Source organism: Leptinotarsa decemlineata, unplaced genomic scaffold, assembly GCF_025532065.1.
Source record: "Leptinotarsa decemlineata unplaced genomic scaffold, Ldec_3_MD MMD2_tig00026299_RagTag_RagTag, whole genome shotgun sequence".
Classification (NCBI taxonomy): domain Eukaryota; kingdom Metazoa; phylum Arthropoda; class Insecta; order Coleoptera; family Chrysomelidae; genus Leptinotarsa; species Leptinotarsa decemlineata.
In genome coordinates, this window is record NW_027412676.1 from 7,049,152 (window position 1) to 7,061,456 (window position 12,305).

Genomic DNA, 12,305 nt, shown 5'->3' on the forward strand with positions numbered 1-12,305 from the left:
TATTATATTTCTGAATGAAGAAACACAACACGAAAAAATATTCAACGAAAGTCATTTTTTGTGGAGGAAAAAATCAGTTTTTATCGACCTTTTTTTTGGGTAATTGTTACCGTCCACAATCTGAAAAAATATAAAAATTATAATGGAGAACTTTATACAAGTGTAGAAGGGCAAACTTTTTAGTTTACCCCGATAAGTTACTGCGTAAAAATCAAAGTATTTTTCACAAAGAAAAATCTTCTATTTATCAGTAACTTGTCGTATTTCACAATTTTGCCTATCAAAAAAATTATTAAGAAATTATACTTATCTTTTACGTTTCGGAGGCCAAAATCTGCCTCCGTCTTCAGAAATGGATAAAAATTCGAATATATACGCAGTTATTCCTTTTTTTGAGAGCTTATTTCTTTACTTCTTCGACAGATGTCAAAGAAGTTTTGAAATATGAAATTATGTCAATTTGTTGATTGACAACTGAAATATTCGATGTAATACAAGGTACTCTCCGATAAATTCAATAGAAAATAAAGAGTCAATTAAAAACCAAACGAACATACAAACAGCTTCACAAATTCAACAACTAACGTTATACCTTACATTCCAAGACTATCTGAAAAAATAAGACGAATTGGAAATAGATATGATGTTAGAACTACTTTCAAAACAAAAAATACACTGAGATCTATACTCAGACATACAAAACCCAACAACACTGAAGAAAAAACAAAAAATTGTATTTATAAAATACCTTGTTCTTGTGGTAAAAGTTACATTGGTGAAACCTCAAGACCATTGAAAGTGCGTGAGAATGAACATCGAGATTATATAAAAAATAGACAATTGACAGGATCAAAATTATCAGAACACATTTTAAAATCAGACGGTGAACATCGGGTGGAATGGAATAGGACAAGAAAGATCACCAATGAGCCTCATTCTAAGAGACATAAGCTAAAAGAATCAGCGTATATTCTCATGTCTGGAGAGAATTGTATCTCGAATAGCTCCTTAGAAATAGACCGTACTTGGCTACCCATCTTGAAGAAAACTTTGGATAGTGGCGAAATGGCAACAAACTGATATCGGAGAGTACCTTGTATTACATCGAATATTTCAGTTGTCAATCAACAAATTGACATAATTTCATATTTCAAAACTTCTTTGACATCTGTCGAAGAAGTAAAGAAATAAGCTCTCAAAAAAAGGAATAATTGCGTATATATTCGAATTTTTATCCATTTCTGAAGACGGAGGCAGATTTTGGCCTTCGAAACGTAAAAGATAAGTATAATTTCTTAATAAATTTTTTGATAGGCAAAATTGTGAAATACGACAAGTTACTGATAAATAGAAGATTTTTCTTTGTGAAAAATACTTTGATTTTTACGCAGTAACTTATCGGGGTAAACTAAACAGTTTGCCCTTCTACACTTGTATAAAGTTCTCTATTATAATTTTTATATTTTTTCAGATTGTGGAAGGTAACAATTACCCAAAAAAAAAGGTCGATAAAAACGAAAAAATGTATATTGCATTCGAGAGAGACATGGAGACATTGGTGAATTCAGGATTAAAGAGGTATCAGAATTCGCTAAAAAAAGTACAGGTCGGTATTAAAAAAAAGATGTGGGTGACTCTAAGTAAACAAAATACCGTATGAAAACTAAAACGAGTGCCTACTGTAGCTTTCATGAAGTTGAGTTAATGAATCTTTATCTTTTTTTTTTCATATTTTTTATAATGAATATACTAGAGCAGAAAAATCAAAAACAACGATTTAATTTCTTTTTTTTTCGATTATTTCTAGAACGGCTCACGATATACTGGATTTTTAAACATGATTCCATTGCTTTCTAAAAATACATTTTTGTCTAATCGACCCAACATCGTATCTTCTACCGCTCCCGAGATGGCAATAGTGTGCAATTGAATTCTCGTCACACGGTATATATAAATATATTTGACATTAGTAGCTTTATTTTTAAACGGGAGCAAACACATGAAAGATTCATTATTATCATTATTATTTCCATCTTGTCTATAGCAATTGACCATTATTTATATTACCTACACTCAATTTTTTTAAAATAACTAGGTACATTCAGGAGAAGGTATTCTTCATGTTTTTCAACGAACAAAAAGCAATAAATTCAACCTGTTTGTTTAGTTGTTTTCCAAATTACAACCCCTGCACCCCCACTGTTGACACTTCGAGAGACGAACAATATGAACTCTTCGCGGTATAAACGCACATTGGGAGAACCAACCCTTAAATATAAACACTTATCATAATTGAACGGGAACATACACAACCCTCTCTCTCTGTTTATTGCCATCAATATGTTGTATCAACGGAGACTAATTCATAAAACTCAATTTAATCACACCTGCAGGGTGCAGTGTGTTCTAAAGACTATACTGGGCGTGTTGATAGCTTGTTCTGCTTCGATATGTAGGGAAATTGTGGATAGGTAGGTATACATTTGGGCAAGAAACGTTTCAGAGATTTTTTGCTGTCCTGGGGAGTCGTCCGACTTATCTCCGGAAAACACTGCAACACCATGGACTTTTTGTTGCGTATTCCGACCCCTTTCTCTTAAATGGCACTCATTTCAACAATCTTGTCTCCTGTACTAGTTTCTAGTTCATACAGGTTTCTTGTTGAATATTTGTCATATGCTTGTGAACATAATGTGAGTTTTGTAAAAGCTATTTTCCGGTTTTTTTAATGCCGTTAAGAAAGTTCTGAAATTCCGAGTATATCCGGAGATATCCCAAAAAAACAGAAATTTCAGAAAATGGTGTTAATTTTTTTTTCTGGCTTTAGTTTTCAAAGGATTCGAAAATAAATTGCACTTCCACATTGCCACTTCTTTCCTGCTATATAAAGGTGTTTTCAGATTTGCTATCCGACGTTTCGTCTTCCAGCCACCATCATCAACTTTATTTTTTCTTATGGGCGCTACACTGTTTTGAATAGAACCAGATTTTATCTTTTCAATTATGTATTATAAGTTATCATTATTTTTAAAAAAATTGGAGTTATTGAAAAAAATTAATTCTTATCACAATAGGCTTTGACTTTGATGTTTCTAACTTTGACTTTCAATTTGTTACACTCAATGAAATTTTGTTATTGTACAAGTCATTGAATTTTTGGCGAAAAATGGCTTTCACGAATGAAGAAAAAAGAGATGTGTTCCAAATTTATTGCAAATACGATAAAAACAGTGTTAGGAAATCGGAAATGTATTTAAACTTATATCCCGAAAGACGACAACCACATCGAACCATGTTCAACAAGTTATTGGATCAAAATCTCACCGAGTTTGGTTCGTTTGGAAAGCCAATGAAAAATAGGGAGACAGAATCACCAATCAAAATTTAATAAATGAGGTGTGTATGAGGTAAATTAGACATTGTGTCCTTTTCAATAAAAATAGAATTTCACACAAATTACAATAATTAACTAAAATGTAAAGACAAAAGTAAATCATAGCAAATACTCAAAATGATGGCCTTGTTCATGATAACACAGCACGATTGATTTCCCTCCTCCTCAATCTTCCAAACTCTCTAACAATGCTGTGTTGAAGGTCCTCAATATTTTGATACTACCTCTGACCATAAACTCTATTCTTCAATGTACCCCATAAGAATGTATTCATAACACTTAAGTCTGGATATCTTGCCGGCCACCTCACCGGACCATTATTTCCTATCCATTTATCACCAAACCAACCTTTCAGTCAGGTAATTGGATACTTGTCTGGTAGTGTGCGGTGGAGTGTTGTTATAGTAAGCCAAAGGTAGATCATCCAAATAGTCTTCGAAAATCGACATTAAAAACTGGTGATCTGTTTCTCCATTCAGAATGGGGAATGTTCCTCAATTTGGGTTAATACAGCAAATGCAAGTTTGAACAAAATAAATTTGAGTTTAATTCATGAGTTTTTCAAATTCACTTCGAAAAGTATTCAAATTGATGTTTCAAATGTTGGGTTTAAATTTTTAAAGGGATTTGTTTCTAATTCACATATTGGCAACAGCGCCTATATCAAGTTGAAATAATTTATACGTACCTAAATATTCTACTTCAAAAAAGGAAAATTATCTTTATAAATCAACAATTAAGGCAAAATATAAATTATAGTTCAATACCACCTCCACAAGCCACATAAACAACAGTTGTTTTGTTATTTATTTATATAGAGAAAGATAGGTTAGGTTCACAAAATGTCATATATCATAGAATGTCTCGGAACTAGGAACATAAGTAAACAGAACAGCACGCCTCTGAAATATGTCATCTTTGTTTGTCTCATACAGGTAACAGATTCATTGTCCTTTATTAGCTATAACCGATGTTGCCAAATGGTGAAATAAAAACGAATCCCTTTATATGTTGAATGCATTATTTCATTTCTCTTTTTAAGTATTTATATAATTTTTTAAAGAAAAAGATTGAAATGATAAGTTTAAAATGCGTTGTTTTAAAGCTCTTTTACTACTTAATTTTCGTCAGGAGGAACATTCCCCATTCCGTCAAATAAATGAGAATGAGAAATGAGAACCCAAAATTCCAACTTTGTAAATTCCTGCCCACACGTTAATACTGAATCGCACTTGAGGTCGAATTTCTCGGAACTGCCTGGGATTGTGTCCGTTATTTCAGTTGAATATCCCACAATTGGTAAAAGTGCTTTCATCTTTCCAAATTACATTTTCCAGGAAAACAGGAAAATTAGGTATTCTTATTAGCCAATTACAAAATTCTAATCGCCTTTCGGGATATGTGTATTTTGTAACATTTTGAACCGTTTTTTTCGAAATGTCTCCAACCACTTGTATGACAAATATTTATTTCGGAAGAAATTTGACGTGTAGATTTTCCCGGGTTCATGTACATATTGAAATTATTAATTTTATTGAAAGGGAATTTTAGCACTTTTAAAACGACATATTATAAGTCAGGTAATTGCGCAACTTTATCCCAATTCAACCATCTTCGTATCTCTCATAGTTTCCGAGATCCCAATGGTGAGGATCCATTTTGAAACACCCTGTATAGGTAAGGCATTGCAGTCGTCGCAGTTAAGCTTGCTGACTCTGAATTATTTATAATTGTAATAATTTAAAATATCTGCGGTCTAAGGGTCTGCAAGCTCAAGTGTGACGACTGCAACGCCTTATATATAGGATAGACGGGCCGCAGTTTTAACCAGAGATTCGAGGAGAATTTGAGAAGTTACAGATCGAATAAACAAGATTCCAACTACGCCAAAAATATTATAGAAAACACTCACAATTTCACACAAAATCCGGAAATTCTACACATTCAACCAAAAAGTCTGAAATCCAATTTATAGAAATCAAAAAATATCTTGCTAATAAAAACAACATTGTTCTGAATGATCAGATAGATATTTATAATTATCCAAGCATCCATAATGTTATTAGTAATTTATCAAATTCCCGATGATACGTCTCTCTACCTATAACGCAACTTTTAGTATTTAAGGAGATAAAATCATATACCTTCATATAACTCGCTCAGAAGATAATACAGTGTGTCGAAACAGCTGCTGGTATTAAATGTTATTGTTGTGTAAATTGTGAAGTATTATTTTCACCGTATCCATTCAATTATAGTACGTCATATATTAACCATATATTTAAACCAATGCGGATGCAGGAATATCACAAAATCGTGACAACCATATCCCTTCTATTCCCTAATTTAAAAATGAGAATTATAAAACTGTTTTTTCAGACATTTCTGTAAATCTCCGAGAAAACCGGGGGTATATTAAAAATATAAAACATAGTCTTGTGGGTAATCAAGCACATGATTTTTAAAAGAGACTGGTGTTACATCACTCGGTCAATATGAAAAAATCACTTCTTAACCCTGTATAACCATTAAAACATCCTGAATCGTTACGTCGTCTCATTGTAATATCACTATAGATTCTCTGAAACACTATTTCTATAGTGACAAATAAAATAGACACTATCAGCTTTATGATTACTTTGCACTTACCAAAATTGTGAAATATTCTCTATATCCAAAAATTAGACAACTTTACATTTTCTGTATTTCTTTCTTACACTATACTTGTAACCCATAAAAAACTTCTGTATACAAACATGTTTCGTCAACAACTCAAAGATCCGCTTATTATTTTCACGCACAGAAAAGCGGTCTGCCAGACGGATAACAAGCTAGAACTGATGAGGTTATACCGACATGCTGGAATTAACTTGAGAAAGGTTATTTTTAAAGTTCACAGAAAATAAGCACCAAGTATTGAAAGTAGTGAAATATAATTTTTGAATGGGAATTCATTATGATTGGGAAATTTGGGTCAATGTATATGAAAACGTTTACACTATTGACACCGCCGCGTGTGTTTTATTTTTATTTCTTTTGGAAGTAGCAATTTAGGAAAACGTGTTAGTCATTTCACCCGAAACAAAATATTTTTAGCGAGACTTAAAAAAAGTTTATTATGAAGTGACCTTTAGCAGTCTCACCAACAAGGTTGTCTAAATACTTTATGATTATTAAAAAGCCGAAAGCTTCTTTATGAAAGTTAATCATAAAAAGTGTAACTTGTTTTTTTACAGTTAACATGCTTAATATATTTGCATCCATATCTTATTGATACCAATTTTTGATATTGTTGACGAATTGTTTACATAATGAATAAAATTTTAAATCTTCCACCCGTACTATCGTCTTTCCAGGAAATGATATGAAAAATCCGAATCTTTTTTTCAAGAAAAAGACTGTTCTTTCCACGATGATCTTTTGAGTCTACATGACAGTATGCCACTGAATGGAGCCTGTAAAGTCATCAGGAGTTCGGATCTCCTTCTCTGCATGATACGCGACCATGAGAGCAGAAATTGGAGCATTTCTTAGGGCAGCTGTCAAAGCGGTTGAAGAACTCGGTTTAATTTTCGACACTGAACTAGCTGATCACAAGTCTGTTACCGAGTTGGAACCCTTTCAGCAAAACATATTACATAACGCGACCCCAAGATTTCTTTATTGCCACCTACAGCACTTCTACAGGTGCGTATTCACCAAAAAAGCGAGCATGAGCGAGCATTCGTGTATGTGTGCTCGTGTTCGCTCATGTTCGCTCGTGTTTGCTCGACATATTGATGTCTCGTCCACACCAGAGCGAATATCTTCAAGTTCGTACTCGTAGTTGATCCATCTACTTTGTGCGAGCAGTGCGTGCGCGGTAAATATGTCTGAAGGTTCGTATTCACCAAAAAAGCGAGCATGAGCGTGCATTTGTGTATGTTTGCTCGTATTCGCTCATTATTGATGCAGAATTCTCGTTCACTCTTGTTCGCTCGTGCTCGCTTTTTTTGTGAATACGCACCTTAAGGTGCGTACGCACCTTACAATAATAAGAGTGAACGAGCATTCTGCATCAATAATCGTCTGGTGAGTACGGGCTAGCGAGCGAGCGAACGTATGCTTGTTCGCGTTCAGAAAAAATCGAGAAGAAGGCGGTACATCAAAAGGTGCTCGCACAAAGTAGATAGATCAATTTCGACTACGAACTTGAAGATATTTGCTCTGGTGTGGACGAACATGAGCGAACACGAACAAACATACACGAATGCTCGCTCATGCTCGCTCGTGCTCGCTTTTTTTGTGAATACGCACCTTAAGGTGCGTACGCACCTTACAAGAATAAGAGTGAACGAGCATTCTGCATCAATAATCGTCTGGTGAGTACGGGCTAGCGAGCGAGCGAACGTATGCTTGTTCGCGTTCAGAAAAAATCGAGAAGAAGGCGGTACATCAAAAGGTGCTCGCACAAAGTAGATAGATCAATTTCGACTACGAACTTGAAGATATTTGCTCTGGTGTGGACGAACATGAGCAAACACGAACAAACATACACGAATGCTCGCTCATGCTCGCTCGTGCTCGCTTTTTTTGTGAATACGCACCTTAAGGTGCGTACGCACCTTACAAGAATAAGAGTGAACGAGCATTCTGCATCAATAATCGTCTGGTGAGTACGGGCTAGCGAGCGAGCGAACGTATGCTTGTTCGCGTTCAGAAAAAATCGAGAAGAAGGCGGTACATCAAAAGGTGCTCGCACAAAGTAGATAGATCAATTTCGACTACGAACTTGAAGATATTTGCTCTGGTGTGGACGAACATGAGCGAACACGAACAAACATACACGAATGCTCGCTCATGCTCGCTCGTGCTCGCTTTTTTTGTGAATACGCACCTTCACTGTATTGACCAGGCAACGCTGTTGCCCTACGCTCCGGAAAATATTGAATCCGTTGTAGAAAAGTGCTGAATTTATTGATACTATTAATTCTCCAGCCTCGGAGTCATACGAATTTTCGGTTTCCATTTTGTTAAATTTATCAGTATTTGGATTATGTTTTATCAAATATATACCTACTCAAGGTATTTGACCAAGTTAGCATCATTAGGAGATGACTAAATCATCTCCTGATACCATACCAGGGGGGAAAAATATTGAGGTGGAACACATAATGTACAGATTCTCCTGTATAACTATAATTACTTTTTGCCCGTTTGAATTTCCAACACGTAAGTTATTAGAAAATCGATAGTCGCTTCAAGCATGTTAAGATGCAAATGACCTTTCAGCTAGAGGTCCGCAAGCTCAAGTGCGACGACTACAATGCTTCCTTCAAGAAATGAAGGAAATGCCTTTCCAAAAATACCAGCTGCAACAATTTGTGGCCACTGTGTATACCCTTCTCAAAAATATTAGTTTTCGTCACTCCACAGTCAGTTTTGTTTATTTACAATGGCATTTTGAAAAAATTAACAAACGGAAAGTTAATAGTGATATTATGTTAACTGGGATATCCTTATCAAACTCCTGAAGTAATTGCGTATTTTCTCTGATTTTTTTACAGTCTCGCATGACATCCATCTGATCTGGTACTGTTTGTGTACTCCAATTTGAGCTTTTTCATTCAGTACATATTTCTTTTCGGAAAAATCAAGAATGTATCTGTGACTTGCATCGCGATTTGAATATTGATGACAAAAATAAATGTCCACATTTCATTATTATGCAGGGTCCTTCATTGAGCGCTTCCTATCTTTAAATTTAAATAAAACAAAGTGTAAAATTTTCCATGACTCTTGCGCAAAAAAAATATTCCACCATTATTATATATTGTATTTAACTTTATATATATATATATATATATATATATATATATATATATATATATATATATATAGAAACAGAAGGTAATATCGGACATAGCACTCTAGAAAGTGGCAAACCATAGACACGTGTTTAGGGCTTTTAGCCCATCATCAGTATGGTGCAGCCAAAAGCCCGAAACACTTGTCTATGGTTTGCCACTTTCTTGAGTGCTATGTCCGATATTAACTTCTGTTTCTATATCAAGACACTCAATAACTTTATATTGATATATATTGATATAACTTTATATATATATATATATATATATATATATATATATATATATATATATATATACAGAGTGACCCATTTGAAAGCGGGCCACCTCTCTAAAACTGTTATTTATTATCCGATTCAGAAGTTTTTTTTTTCAATAGATAGAGCGTCAATAGTTCTATTAGAGTGCTGTGAAGTCGAAATATAAATAAAATTTTCAAGGCCTACTTCGAATTTTTTTCAAGGTCAAAAATCCAAAAAACATACTAGCGATTTTTTTATATGAAATTTGACGACGCCACTGGATTTGTGATGCTTTCAAATGGTTGTGACTGAAATTTCAAGATAAAATAATGTTTTTTAACAGAAATATGGCATAAGTAAAATATACCAATCACTGTCAAAATAATTCAAATAGTTGTATATTAAATAACAATTTTGTAAATAATATGGTTTGAAATACTTCTTCAGAACATAACAACTTTATGTGCGATATAGTTATCTTTATTAGCACACTGCAGTTTGTTGTCAAAGAATAGAAATACACATCTTTATATCATAATATAATTATCAATATTAAAACCATAAATGAACCACTACAAAAGAATGTATTAACATGACAATGCCCACACATTAAATTTTGGACTGTTCCACCAAATCTCCATTCAATTCGATACATTTATCATATCGTTTTCTAATGTTAACCAAAACATTCAATAATTGATTTGGGGTGATATCTCTGCAAGCCTGTCTTATTCTTTCACGCAGTTCCTCTTTGCTCGTTGGGCGAGTTTTGTATACTTTTTCCTTAACGGTGCCCCATAAAAAAAAATCAAGTGGAGTCAAGTCCGGGGATCTGGGGGGAAACTCAATCAGTGAACTATTTCGCCCTATCCACCGATTAGGAAAATTTTCTTCCAGCCAATCTCTAACAATCCTGCTATTGTGGATGGAACAGCCATCTAATTGAAATAGAATATGGGCCTCTTCTGCTAGTGGAAGTTCATCCATAGCGTTGGAAAACTCGTTTTTCAAAAAATTCAAAAAAATTTGACCATTCAAATTGTTTTCAAAAAAAAAGGGCCAATTATTCTGGTATGTAATATTCCGCACCAAACATTTATTTTTTGGGAGTACTGTCTTCTGCAATTTATTATCCAATGTGGATTTTCTTCCGTCCAGTACCTTGAATTTTGAGAATTAACTGTTCCATTGGTTGTGAATGTTGCCTCGTCACTGAACAAAATTTTTTTCAGAAAATTCCTGTTATTTAGATATTCTCCTTGAGCCCATAAACTATACTCCATCCTCTTTTCATTATCGCCTTCTTCTAAGGTGTGAAGAAACTTTGGTTTAAAGGGCTTCATATTATTATATTTCCTAAGATTTCTCCTTATTGTTTCACGCGGTAAGTTGATGTCCAAACTTGCAATTCTCACACTTGTTTTCGGATTATTATTAAAATAATTTCGAATTCGTTCAGAATTATTTCGTCTCTGCCTTTGTACAGTATTAATATTCTTCAGGATATGTTTACTAACAGCTCCATACTGATTGAAAATTTTGTTTACTCTTCCAACTGTAGCTCTGCTAATATTTCGACGCTCCGGATGCATGTTATTGAAAATTCTACATACTTCCCTTTCGGATCTGTCGTTGTTACCACGAAGTTTTACTATTTCAATTTTCTCCTGCAAAGTCAAATTATCTGCCATACTTCTTTATTAGTGTAGGTACTTGAAGAGTTATAAACTTCACTATTAATACTGACAAATTTGTGTCTTTTCGTCTTTTATTTTAATGACTTGTCATCTCCACGGCAACTTAACTTTCAAAGCCTTCTAATAAAAATAATATTTTCGAAATGTGGCATCCCAAACATGTTTGAATGAAACCAAGATATGTAGATATTCGGAATAACTGACAACCACCAAAGAGGAACTGCGTGAAAGAATAAGACCAGGCTTGCATAAATGTTACCCCAAACCAATGATCGAATTTTGATCGAATCTTATGATTAGTTAGCATTAGAAAATGGTAGAATAAACGTATCGAATTAAATCGGAAATTAGTTACAAAGTACGGAAATTAATGTCTGGGCACTCTCATCTCAATCCATTTTTTTGTTGTAGTTCATTTATTTCATCAGTATTGGTTATTATTGATTATTGAATATTGATTACTATTTGATGTAAAGATGTATATTTCATTTCTCTGATGACAAAAAAACTGCAGTGTTTTGATGGACATAACTATCTTCTATACTTTATGGAGTTCTGTTTGAAAGAAACATAATTTGACACCATTTTGAATAACTGCTGTTTACAAGCTCGACTGCTAACGACGTGAAAGAGCATTTTAAACGATATTATTAATAATATTGTGATTTAATATGACGACAATTCGAAATATTTAGATAAAGTGATAAAAATTTTACTTATGCTATATTTCTGTTAAAAAAACATATTTCATCTTGAAATTTCAGTCACAACCATTTGAAAGCATCACAAATCCAGTGGCGTCGTCAAATTTCATATAAAAAAATCGCTAGTATGTTTTTTGGATTTTTGACCTTGAAAAAAATTCGAAGTAGGCCTTGAAAATTTTATTTATATTTCGACTTCACAGCACTCTAATAGAACTATTGACGCTCTATCTATTGAAAAAAAAAACTTCTGAATCGGATAATAAATAACAGTTTTAGAGAGGTGGCCCGCTTTCAAATGGGTCACTCTGTATATGGATTCGTTTTCCGATGGCATTTCAGGTTAGCTTCCCAAATTTCTGCTACCGAAGTTGTCGGTTGATTGACATAAAAACTTGTCAAGTTGACTCACACCAATAGGT

General features: G+C 33.8%; 2 protein-coding genes across 3 annotated transcripts in view; one reads left to right on the plus strand and one right to left on the minus strand.

Annotated features, from left to right (window-relative positions):
- Positions 1-6,246, minus strand: part of pyx (transient receptor potential channel pyrexia) — a 30,300-nt gene extending 24,054 nt beyond the window's left edge. Inside the window, exon 1 of the mRNA XM_023160177.2 lies at positions 6,044-6,246. The gene's annotated coding sequence lies outside the window, so the exon portion shown is untranslated. The remainder of the gene's footprint in view (positions 1-6,043) is intronic.
- The window catches only part of LOC111505383 (ubiquinone biosynthesis protein COQ6, mitochondrial), a 119,976-nt gene that overhangs the window by 46,609 nt on the left and 61,062 nt on the right, over positions 1-12,305 (plus strand). The window lies entirely within an intron of this gene.